Here is a 12902-nt window from a genome sequence, read left to right as displayed (position 1 = left end):
CATGTCTCGGGGACTCCCTGATATCTGCCTTGATCTTTAACAACACCCAATACAGCCAACTCAGTATCTGAGTGTTTTTGCCAGTTCCACGGCTAGTCATAGTCACCCCTTGAGCATCATCATGTTCATCATCCATTATTTTCTTCATGTTAAAGAGAGCGGCCTCAGAGGTCATTTCAGGAAATATCATAATGAGATCATTTGGTTTTAGGGAATGCACAAATATTGCTTTTCCCTGAAGCACCTTGTCAAGCTTTGTCTTGAAACGCTGAGGTTTGTATATTTCTGGATCTATGTCAAAGTCTGCAAGAAGTTTACAGTATCTTTCCCAAACTGTTTTCAAGGAGTATATTTCACCTCTGGCAATTCCTGCTTTAAGCTCATCTGCCACATTGTGTAAACAGATGGAGTATGGATCATTTTGTCCTGATGAAGTGCTCTGATACTTCCTTAAGAATGAACTGTAGCAGATAAGATGGTATTTGCCTTCTGTGGCAATCAAGTCATTGACTCTTGCAAGCCTTATTCGCAATTCTGTGTCTTGCTGAGCTAGGTGAAGAATCTTTTCAGATGTACTCAAGACTTGGATGTCACGAAGTTTCTCCCCAGGCTTATCTTTTTGACAAAAAATACATTCTTCCCAAGTGACTGGAGGTACTGAATGTCTAGTGGAGCGGGGACAGAAGTTGCTTGCAGGTTCCAATTGAGCACTTTCAAAGCTCTTCTTCAGACGAGCAATGAACGTGACATTGGTAAAAGCAGCATAGCATGTTTTGTGCCATTTTACCTTGTCGATTTCTGTGTCCAGAAATTCACGAATCCTGTCCAGAGTATCAGCATACTCCACATCTTTGTATTTCACCCTGTCACTTGCTCTGAGCCTTATACAATTCAGCCCATCCTCAGATGGTTTTCTTAGCTGTTTATCTTCGCTGTATTTTCCATAGTCATTTTGACAAATAAAACATTTTTGCCAATTTACATCACTTGTTTTTTGCCTTGTTTCAGATTTTAGGCTTACAGCTCCCTCTGGCTCCATGTTAGCTCATCTCAAAGGGAAAAAAAAGATCACTAACTCTAGCCTGATTGCATCTTATGAGGAGAAAAATAAAAACACCACACAATCACAATCACCACAATGTCATCTGACATAAGATGAGTTGGCCTGCTAACAGGCTGGCTAACACTTTTAACTAGCAGACTGTAGAGTAGGCTGTGCATAAAATAAATTGTCAACATATGTCCCCAGTACACACTCATTCACATTTGTAGTATGTTAGCTTAGCTTTGAAGTTTAGCTAGTTGGGAAAAAGCATCGTCTACCTTTTTCTGACAACATTTGATGGTAGAAGTAGCAGTAGATGGTTTTGTTTGTAGACAATTAGACAAATAAAATATATTATCTGAAATACATTACCCCGGTGAGACTGTTGACACCTGCTGTGATCATCTTCACTGTTGCCTCATTCCAAGAATTCCACTTCATGCCTCATTCGACAGCTGTGCTGACAAAACATCGCCCGCTATAGTGCAATACTCCTTTGGTATATTGATTATTGTTTTCCAAAGATCATGTTTGCATATGAATTGGATTATATTGCAAATTTGCTCAAAATTACAGGAGGAGGTTCAAAGAATAAGGAAGCACTTTGGGAAAAAAAATCTGATTTTACCACCTTTAGAAAACAGTCATGAAATGAACAAAAAAATCATTTCCTAAGCTGACAACCTGGCTAAAACACATGTTGAGGGGTCAATTATTGACACTGGATAGGTTGTCAGCTTGTACCCTGAGGTGTCCACATAAGTTACAATATCAGTTTTGGCCCCCTGACTATCTAGCTAATTCCGTCTGTTGTCTATTGTCACTGTCAAATAAAGTACATGCAATACAATATAATACAATACAGTAAAATACAATACAATACTAACCAATCAGCATCTTGTCCACACAGACCTCTTAACTAGGTGCCCACATCTTTCGCACAGCGGAGACCCAGATGTCCCAGACTTCTCTGATTGGTCCCAATTTGTCACGGTCCCACCGAAAGCGTGCCGCCCATGTTTCATGGTCATCAAACCTGATTGATTAAAAAAGAGAAGAAGAACAATGTCACAACACATCCCTTTATCCACCTAGATGAAATGAATGGATGAATGCATGTATATATCTATTTTTAATTCTATTTTTTATAACTATTTATTCATATAAATTATTCATTTGACTTGAAATTAAATTATAATTGAATGACTCAATATAATAAATAAAAATCCAACCTTAGCATCCTCGATATGATGTTGAACCTCTTCCTCAACAATACTGCCGGGAAGATATCCCTGCCATCCTTGCCCCAGAGGCTCAGGGTCTTTTCACCACGCGATTTGTACACACCAGCCAAGAGGAGAAGGCCGAAGAAGGCCTGCATCACCAGTTTGTCCACAGGCGTCCAATTCTGCAAGAGCCAATGACCCTGCACATAGAGATGAAACAGTATGAAAATTTCATATCTCAATTATTATGAACACAAGTATTACAGTCATCAGTATTATCATAATATTGTTAAATTATGCTGAAAATGTTATCTAAGGAGTGTAATAGTTTCAACTTTACCTGTTGACCATGATGTCATAGATTTCCTCAGTAATATACAGATGAAATGTGATGAGGATGTCAGCTGTGTGGTGGATGGCATAACTGGTCACACCTTGTACTAGACAACATTTGGGTGGCTCATAGAGGTATGTTTCAGAATTTATTGGAGGCCAGCGGATTCTGTCTATGAATTTATTTCTTCAGGTGCCCTTAGACCACCAAACCTGCTGCTCTGTCTCCCTCGCCTCCAAATCTTCATCAATCATGGCATCCATCTCCTCCTCTCCCCCCTCCTCTTCTTCCCCTTGGCTCTCATCTTCCCCCTCCCCTTCTTTGTCATCATCCTCTTCCTCATTTCCTGGGCCTGGGAGCCACTCTTGATCCAGCATGTCGTCTGAGCCTGAGGAGTCTTGGTCAGAGACATACATATCATTTTCTCTCTGATCTCCACTTTCTTCATCCTCCTTGTTGTCTTCCTGCATCTCCTCTGCCATCTCCTCGTCGTTGTCTTCTTCCTCCTCTCCCATCTCTTCCTCCTTCTCCTCATCTTCCTTTTCTTCCATTCTTTCACCTTCCTCCTTGTCTCCTACCTCTTCATCTTCCTCGTCTTCCAGGCTGGTAGTTCACCTCCTCCTTCTCCTTCTCCCCCTCTGAGGCGCTGTCTGTATCAGATGGAAGCTTGTCTGAATCCAGGGCCTCCAAAATCATGTCTCTGGCTTCAATGACGGTCAGTCTCTTCTTTTTTCTCTCTGCCATTTCTCTTCGTCTTTTCCTCTGACTGTGTTGGGAAAAAATGAGCTCTATATTCACCTATGTCAACTCTACACTGCATTTTTGTAAACAAAATGGAACTTTGTTTAGATTACTCCAGCACTGTTACCGGGGGAAAACCTTTTAACTGCTGCAGGTGCAGGCAGCCCAGTGTTGCTGGAGAACACGTGCAACGCTTTCCCCTCCCCCACTCGGTGCCGAGGTTACCAGCCCACTGGCAGACTGCAGCCGGATAGTGATGGGAATTCCGGCTCTTTTACATTATACATACATTATACCAAATGTTTATCATATTATATGGCTTTATTTATATACTCTACAGAGTGCTACAAAAAATAAATTATAAAGTACAAAAACAAACTTTTAACTATTTACAATTGAACTTTAAACTATTTAAAACTTTTAACTTCTTACTATGAAACATTTAACTATTTTAAACTTTTAACTATTTACAGTGAAACAACATAGAGAAGCTTACAGAATCACAGCAAAATATAACTGATGGATGAACAGTTCAACAAAGCGGCTCCCAATGAGGAGCCAGTTCCCATCATTGACTTCAAAGAGCCATTTTGTTCGCAACCGACACATCATTACAGCCGAGTGTTGGACAGTGGCCAAATAATCAACACAGCTCCTGGGAGAGGACGGTAAGGCTTAAGTTTTGATCCTTCAGAGAATTGTATTTTTAATTGGTTACTTAACTGTATTGTTGCCTTGAACATTGAGGGTGAAAAATGCAAATACTGAAGTGGTCTTTAAATATGCTTGCAACTGTATCGGTGTCTAGCGAACTAGATTCTACACAGGCTCATTCTAGAGCTAGGCTAGAGAGCTAGCCTCATTGAATTTGTCAATATGCATGGGCAGTTACTTATGAGGAGCCCGATCCATCCGAGTCCGGAGATAGTGGTGGGAAATTACGGCCCGACCCCTGTGCCTTGTACACTACATATAATGTGCACAGAATACAGGGGTAATAGAATGAGTTTAACACAGAGGCACTGGACCAAAATATACTGAATTTATTTATTTAATCCCCTGATGGCTGAGAAAACCAACCCCGTATTGAGGCACTTCGCCGAGTCACCACCAGGAAATGCAACACGCTGGTGAACATGGGAGCTGAAAATGGTAGGAAGAAAAAGACTTCCAATATGTGGTCTCACCTGAAGCATCACCACCTTAAAGCTTACAATGAGGCAATCAAAGAAAAGGAAGAGAGAGCAGCAGCTGCTGCTTCTACAAGCAGTTCAACACAGCCCATTGTCGTGCAAATGTTCGATGCTCAAAGGAAATGGGCCAATTCTGATTCCAGGTCCAAAAAAATGGATACTACCATAACTGAGATGATCACCACAGACAATAAGCCATTTACGGTTGTTTCAGATGTTGGCTTTCAGCGGTTGGTGGCACTGCTATATCCCAGATATACTCTCAAAACTGAAAAACACTATCGCACATATGTCATGGAGGGTGTCTACATGAAAGTAGAGAAAAAAATCAAGGAGCTGGTTACACCTAGTCTCACCACCAGACAATCAGAGATCTCCGCCTTCTGATAGTCTGGGGACACTCCTTTCTAAAGTGTGTTTAACACACCGGAGAAAATGGCCGGCAACAAAGCAACGCCATTTTTTAAAAGGAGACGCCCTCCCGGAAATGTGTGGACTGAGCTTGAAAATGGATGCCAAGAGATTTAACTCCGTTTTATCAAACGTGTGCTCAGTCCACAAGATTGTGGAAATGAAGGACTTCCAGGACTTTGTTTAAAACTTTTAACGCAGTCGGACTATGTTTACGAGCACAAGAGTTCAGCGAGCCACCGAAGGACCGCCCTGTGGATTTACTATTGGTTCTGCAACGTAGGGAGTTTTTTTTTAAAACTCTGAAATTGTATCCGCCCATCTAAACACAAAATCAGGGAGAAAGTCATCAGTCTTTAGTTAAGCAAAGCGTCTAAAGACTGACTTGTGAGTCTAGGTTACACCAGACAATGTAGACCCCTATTTATCCTTCACAACTGACTGTTGGTCTGAGGAGACCGAATCCCTGATGAGTCTGGCCTGTCATTTCATTGACAGTACCCCCTTTTACACCGCCAGATTTTCGGCGAATGTTGGGCCGTTTTGCAGGCAAGCTGCGAGCGTTTAGACACACAGAGCCGGATTGGCGAGTTGATCCGAGGTGCCCAATTTTCCACCACGTAGGTGTAAACATATTGGTGGAACCTTTTTGGTTTAAAAAGAACAAGGCGCCCTTCCAAACAAAGACTGATTGGGCTTTCCTGCAAATTTGCACAATTCCTATTTAAAAAGGGCTAGTGACTGGGAAAGCTGAGGCCAAAAAGACAGACAGACTCCAGCAGCCATTGCCTGGCATGGCAAATAAAGTCATGTTTGTTCCAGCAAGCAACTGGGACAATCAGGTATGTACATCAGAAATGACAACCTGGAATAATTATGGAATTATGGACCAATTTTGTAGTACTTCTAAAGATGAAGTGTGAAGTATTGGTGAAGTTGTCTCACTTCTGTTTTTCACCAGTGTTTTCCATGACCACATAAAGAACTACCCATGGGTACAATGCACAGCTTGCAAAAACTGGCTGCATTTTCAGTGTGCTGGTGTGGAGGGCGACTGGACTTAAAAAGATTTCTTTTGTGGATGCAACCTTGTCCCAGATGTGTAAGAATTACGTAATACATATCAGACCTATTTCTGCCACTGAAATGAAGTAATAATTGTTATGGTTTTGTTTGTTAAAGAAGTAGAAAATGTGGGAGGAATCTCCCTTAATGTGTGGTTAGCATAAGTAGGCATTATTACTGAAAACATTCAAATTTCACCTTGTTACACAAAGCAGGTTTTTAGCCTGTAGCTACATATGAAAAGGCAAGAGGCTAGTTATGAGCAATGTACACTTTGACATATTTGGTCATGTAATGTGAACACTGTCAAAGTTAGACATGTTAAGATCTTGGTCCAATTTGGGCATTTCTTTTGTCTTTAACAGAGACGACATCCTTGAGTCTGTTAAAGCAGACCAAATTCTGACAGATGGAGACATAAAGGTAACAGCATCAGTACAGTGAGCTGTACATTTTTTTAACCTATATGGCATTCATTCATTACACAAACTGTCAGGCTGTAATCTTCTAATTAATATAAATATATCTAATATTACAGGATTTGGAGAGAGACCTACAGAGCGGACATGCTCTGTCCAACAGAATGTATCTGTATAAGCACAGAGGATTTGACCCAGCCCTTCAAAAACACTACAGCGAACATTTCACTTTATTCAGTGACACAAAGGTATGTACGGTGTTCTCTTTTTGTCTTATTTGCACACAGTCCTGTCTTCAAATAATTGCAAACAACAGTATGTGAGTGACCAATATCTTGAAATCACAATTTTTTAGAAGTTATATTCCAAAACATACTTAAATTTTTGTAAAGATTTTGTAAGCAATATATGACAACTTTTTGGGAAGAAGTCTTTTTTGACAGAGAAATGCTGGTGAATGGGAGCAATGACATGACTTACCAAATGTATTACAGTACTTTTAGGCAGAGGATGGGGGAAAGAGAGGAATTGATAAATAGTGACAATATTGCCTTGCTAGTTTACAATTGCCGAGTTACACTGCTTCTGTGTCTGTACCATTAATCTCCTCTGTCAGCTTGGTACTTAAAACTGTTTTTCCATGTTTCATCTTCACTTGTTAACCCAGACAGAAGAAATTATCGAGCGACTGGAAAAAATCCTGTCAGTGCCTGGACCTGAAGTAGAGAAGCAGCAATTCCTTTCACAGCTCATATGTGAGCTAAAACATATTATTATTATTGTTGTTGTTGTTGATTATCATGCTTGTTTTGTAGATTTTGATTAAGTGGTTGCAAAACAACAGCAACGTGCCGATACCAAGCAGAATCTTTGCTTATGAAGAGCACATCTTCCCAGGACAAGACAAGGTAAAGGACATGGTTTGTGTTGTGGCTGTGCATGCACAACATTACTTTATCTTTGTTGTCTGTCTTGGCATAAATTAGTTTGGCAGGTCAAGTTAACATAATTGCAGAATGTAGCATGGATTCATTTTCAGATCCTTATCGTTTACTGTTTTTCCAGAGCTGCAGAGATCACAACAGGGGACACAGAAAGCTCAGAAGAAGTAAGACATTTCTAAACACAATCACACACACACACTCTGGAGATTAATCATGTGAAACTTGTATATATTTCATATATCTAAGCAGTGTCAGTGTCTTGAAGACATAAATACAGGCAGATTTGATGTTGGTACATAGTTTGACTAACAGTAACTTAATTTCTGCACTCAGCAACAAAAACTAACTATATGTGAAGTTGCTCAGATCCACCAGAAAACTGTGTTGCTGAAAGTACTAAATTGCTTCTTACTATTAAATGCAATACACAGCAACAACAAAGTTGTTCTGGTTTTACGGCTTTGCCATCACAGCTGTTAAGTGGCCAGAGCCCACTTCACTTGCTCAAAGGCGACACCTGATGGCGCAATCACCAGAACATTAGTTTGACATTATGAACCTTGAAGCTTAGATAGACACCTGTATATGTTGGCAGATTAAGTATTTCATATGCAAGCTGAATCTGGGAGGTGAATGAAGTAGATATTTTTAATACAGAATTTAAAAATGAGAAATAATTTTGGGTTCCCCGATAAAGTACACAAAGCACTTAACAGCAGGAAATACACATTGCTTATTTCTATAAATAGAGAAGCAACTGTAAGGTCTTGAACAGTAAACAGCTGTTTCTATACACCACCTCCACCCACCCCCCCGTGATTTTGGCATTCATAAATTCAACAAATATTTAGTGCTGAGATAATGCTACATTTTTTGTGCCAAGTCTTAATGGTTAAATCACTTTTTATTATGATTACTTTTGATTAAATACCAGGGGCAATTCTAGGATCAGAGGTTTAGGGGTGCTGAGCACCCAGAGAGCTGCCCGGCCAGGCAAGATAAATTTCACTGTTTTGTACGTTTTAACTCAATTTCATTCCCACATTTGTGAAAGAAAAACACTTTTTGGGAAAGTCTGTGACTAAACCAAATCTGATAAAGGTTATTTAAATGCTGAGCCACAGCAAAAGAGGAATGGATTGGAATCATAAAAGAAACATATCATAACCCTAATAAGACAACTCATTTTCATACAGCAGCTCCTCAACATACACATAAACAGTATGTATGTTTCTGGAGTAAACCAGCCCCCTATAGTGAGTACCAAAAATACCAAAAATGGACCTTGGGCTTATTTTTTGGACTTTTATTTGAAATGCAATGCACAACATGTAACATTAACACATTAACAGTAATTGACTTTTTCAGTGTTTGTCTCTGCCTTTTTCCTTCTTGTTTGTATTATATAATACAAATACATAAATAAAAATATACTTCAAAAAAGAAAAGTGCTTGAAATCTACAAAATAATAATAATAATAAAAAAATAATAAAAGAGAGGCAACCCTGCCTATGGTACAATGTATGCAATATATGTAATCATCTTTGTATGGATACTCTGCAGATTATTCCTTCTACTTTAATCTATGTCGCCTCACCTTGAGAGTGGCAAATCTGTCGATTACTTTTTGGTGTTCGACTCTCTCAAGCATCTCTTTCTCAATTGACATCACAGTCAGGTGCTGGAGTCTGCTTTGACCCATGGTCCTCCTCAGCCAGGTATGGAGCCAACGCAAGGCACTAAAAGACCTCTCGCAGCTACAGCTGCTAACTGGTATTGTTAAGGCAACCTGAATAACAGCTTTCAGTGAAGGGAACATCTCATAATCCAGAAGATTGTACACTGTTAGCATAGCTTGAATGGCACCAGCCTCACTCTTGCGCTTCAGAAAGTTTTTGGCAACCATCACTTCCTCCGACTTAAGTTCAATATGGTAATGCAGTGCCAGTGCTGACAAATGAGGCTCAGACAAGAAGTGGTTAGAGGTTGGACTGTACGCCTGAATTCCGTTAAGCAAGTCCTGAGCAAGTCCAACGCTTCTCAAGTTCAGAGATCATTCTGTCCAGACAAGGAAACAACAATTTCCTTTTGAGCTCTACTGACTCAGAAGTGCCACAGACTTCACTACCTGCCCCACAAGTTGACTCAACAACAAATCCATCCATTCTCTTTGTCTTCTGCCTCTGTCCAGAAGGCAGCTCCAAGACTGCTATCTGGTTTGCCTCACATATAGCCTTTGTTCTTGCGTGAAGATCTGCAGCAGTGGCATCACTGCGTTTCTGCTTCAGAGTGTCAATCACTGCATCTTTGTATGTCTGTGCTTGGGCAATATCTATGGTCTCCTCCTGTAGGTATCTGTGTAAACCTGCTGTTACAGACAGGAGATCTGAGGAGACTTTACTGAGTTTTGCCTTCAATCCCACTGCCATAGGTGTGTTGATAATGGAGAGGCACTCAATGGTGGCAGGGAAATTGTCAAGCACTGCAGTCACTGAACGAACCTGGCATGCCCAGCGTGTGTTTGACAACTGCACAAGTTCACTTCGCTCCAATCCTAATTTCTTCTGAGTGTCCACGAACTTATGATGGTTCACAAGTGAAACACTGAAGAAGGAATGGACACTTTCAAGCATGTTGAAGAGCTCTGTGGCTTCAGAAACAGCTCTGCATGTGTGACATAGGACGAGATTCAACTCATGTGCGTAGCAATGCACATATATCGCCTCAGGGTGCTGCTTTTGAAAATGGGCCCCACTCATGACAGCTGCTCCATCATAGGTCTGTGCCACACATTTCAACTGCTCAATTCCCTTCTCTTGCAATTGATTCTCAATAGCAGCGGCTATTGATGCAGCATCAAACTGTGGCATTTCTGTCAGGGCTAGGAACCTGTCTTTAACTGCGCCTTCCACAGACATATACCTCACACAGAGTGCCAACTGTTCCGTCTTTCCATCTCTGGCCTCATCAGCTATATTGGCATACATCTGTGATTCCCTCATCTCACTAACAATAGTTGCAGTTACCTCTTGTGAACAACATTCTCAGTCTCTTTCTGACCGCTACAAGAGAGGTATGTGGTGTTTGATGGGGTTGTATACCTCTGCAAGAATGGATCAAACTTTCCCAAAAGTGTTATGTACTCTTGGAAATTCCCTTTATTGTCGCTCTCTTCTGTTTCATCATGACCTCGAAATGATATTCCTTGCTTCCCCAAGAAGCAGGTCACTGCCACAATACGTTCCAGGTATTCCCTTCTTTCACTAATTTCAGTGGCACTCGCTACCTCTATCTGCTCTACAACATTGCCTTGTGACAGACTTGCTTTGTAGCTGTTCCAACAAACTACACTGTCCTTGTGTGACTGAGTGGTTTCATGTTTTTGAAACTTGCTCAATGCCTTTTGCCAGTTACTGACTCCATCATTCACTAATGCATCATATCTGAGGCTTTTGCCAAATACCTGACAAGCGAAGCAAAAGCAGCATTTTTTCGAGAAGAATATTCTAACCATTTAAAGCTTTTGAACCAGTTTTCTTGAAAGGCTCTTTTTTGTGTGCCAAATTGATTGAGTGGGTACTGGGACAGTTTTAAGTGTTTAGGACCAGTAGTCTTATCCCCTAAATCAAAAGAAATATCTTGAGATCCTACTGCTTTGGCTTGGTGGCTGGTATGCTGCTTTCTCTGCGTCTCTTCATCTCTTTCCCTGGTCTGCTCTCTCTGCGTCTCTTCATCTCTTTCCCTGGTCTGCTCTCTCTCATCTCCCAGAGTCTCTCCCTGTTCTTGTCCTCCTTGTATAGTGAAATTAAGCAAACAGTAAATCATATAGTTAATTAGGAAAATGTAATGAAGATGTCCTGTTTAGAATGAAGTCCACTGATATATGTTAAGTGTATGTGTGCTTCTGGAAAGCATTTAATGTGGGGAGAACACATAACTTAGATGATGTATATGTAAAATTATATTGTGAATGGAATGTTTTTCTTTGTCAGCTTAACAGTTGCTGTTTTGCGTGCCACTTTTCTCTGTTTTCTTACCTGGTTCTTCCTGATCTTGCACTCTCTCCTCTCCTTCCCCTTTTTCATCTCTCCCTCTTTGGACACAAATAGATTGTATTCAACTAGATGAAAAATTACATAAATATGAAAAAATACTAACAAGAATACCAATAAATAAAGTCCTTTGGTGCTTCAGACACCTCATTTCTCTTGAAACATATTTCCTTGTTTCCTCTCTGCTTGCATGGTTTCCTTGCATTTCTCCATGCGTCCCTGGTGGGAAGGACTAAGACACAAGAAAAAGACCAAGTGAGGGAAATGTGGAAACTAAGGATGCACTCCATGATTCTTGTGACTCCGTTATTTGTCCTGCATTGAGTTCTGCAATATAACCAGCCTGCTGCAGCTTGTTAATGTCATTGTAAATGTCGGCCAACGCAGGGGTTTTCTCAAGTTTGCGCTCGGATCTGCAAAAGAGGGGCATTACTGATTCAAGTGGAATATTCAGTTCAGGTGCACCCTTCTTTCTTAACAGGGTGCTTTCTTCTATTCGTATGTAGAGGTGGGAGAAATAATTGATTTTTAGGTGATGCAGAGGTGGACGATTCCACAGATTCACAAATGTCAATAATCATTTATTTAAATGTTTATTAGTAACGTGATGTTGACAGAACGAAAGAGGCGGAACTCAACTGCGAGGGCAGTGCAGCGCCCAGACAGTCTACAGCCCAGACATGCTAGAGTGACTTTTAATTCATTCATTCATTCATTCATCTTCTAACCGCTTCATCCTCTTGAGGTCGCCAGACTATCGCAGGGCTGACACATAGAGACAAACAACCATTCACGCTCACATTCACACCTATGGACAATTTAGAGTTACCAATTAACCTAGTCCCCAATCTGCATGTCTTTGGACTGTGGGAGGAAGCCGGAGTGCCCGGAGAGAACCCACGCTGACACGGGGAGAACATGCAAACTCCGCACAGAAGGGCTCCAACATCTAAATAATTACATTTGCAGGTGAATGTGAAGTATATTGTAAATACTGTTTAAACAATCACCCAGAGACGATCATTAATTAAGCAGTGTTAGCATTAACATTAACAGCTGAGACTGGCTGACCAACACAGGCTGCAGCATTAACCAAATTAAAAGACCTCTGTGGCGGAGAAAAAAACTACTCAGTCTGTTTCATCTCATTCTTCCGCTCCTGGCATATTGCAAATAACAACACAGCCGCCTCCGCTCGTGTTACTCTTACACATGCAGGAGACTATACGGTGCATTTAAATTAATTGTTTCATTAATGCAATTAACTTTTCAACATAAAAACTCTGCAGACCATTTAATTTTCTACGGCACATGAATAGCGTACCGTTTCCGGTAACATATTGCGGTACACAAACACTGGACAATACACCGGAATGTGTACATCACATAAATATCCCACAACGGGTAAGTGTGAGCAACCCCAGATGGATACAATACGTCTGACACTTCCATGTTCAAAATTCATCTGTTT

At 40.7% G+C, this 12902-nt stretch overlaps 1 protein-coding gene across 1 annotated transcript in view; it reads left to right on the top strand.

Moving 5' to 3' along the window:
• LOC125882247 (uncharacterized) overlaps positions 1–12902 on the top strand; it is a 98286-nt gene that overhangs the window by 29863 nt on the left and 55521 nt on the right. The gene's annotated exons all lie outside the window — the stretch shown is intronic.

Source organism: Epinephelus fuscoguttatus, linkage group LG21, assembly GCF_011397635.1.
Source record: "Epinephelus fuscoguttatus linkage group LG21, E.fuscoguttatus.final_Chr_v1".
Classification (NCBI taxonomy): Eukaryota; Metazoa; Chordata; class Actinopteri; order Perciformes; family Serranidae; genus Epinephelus; species Epinephelus fuscoguttatus.
This window is presented reverse-complemented; position numbering and strand designations above follow the sequence as displayed.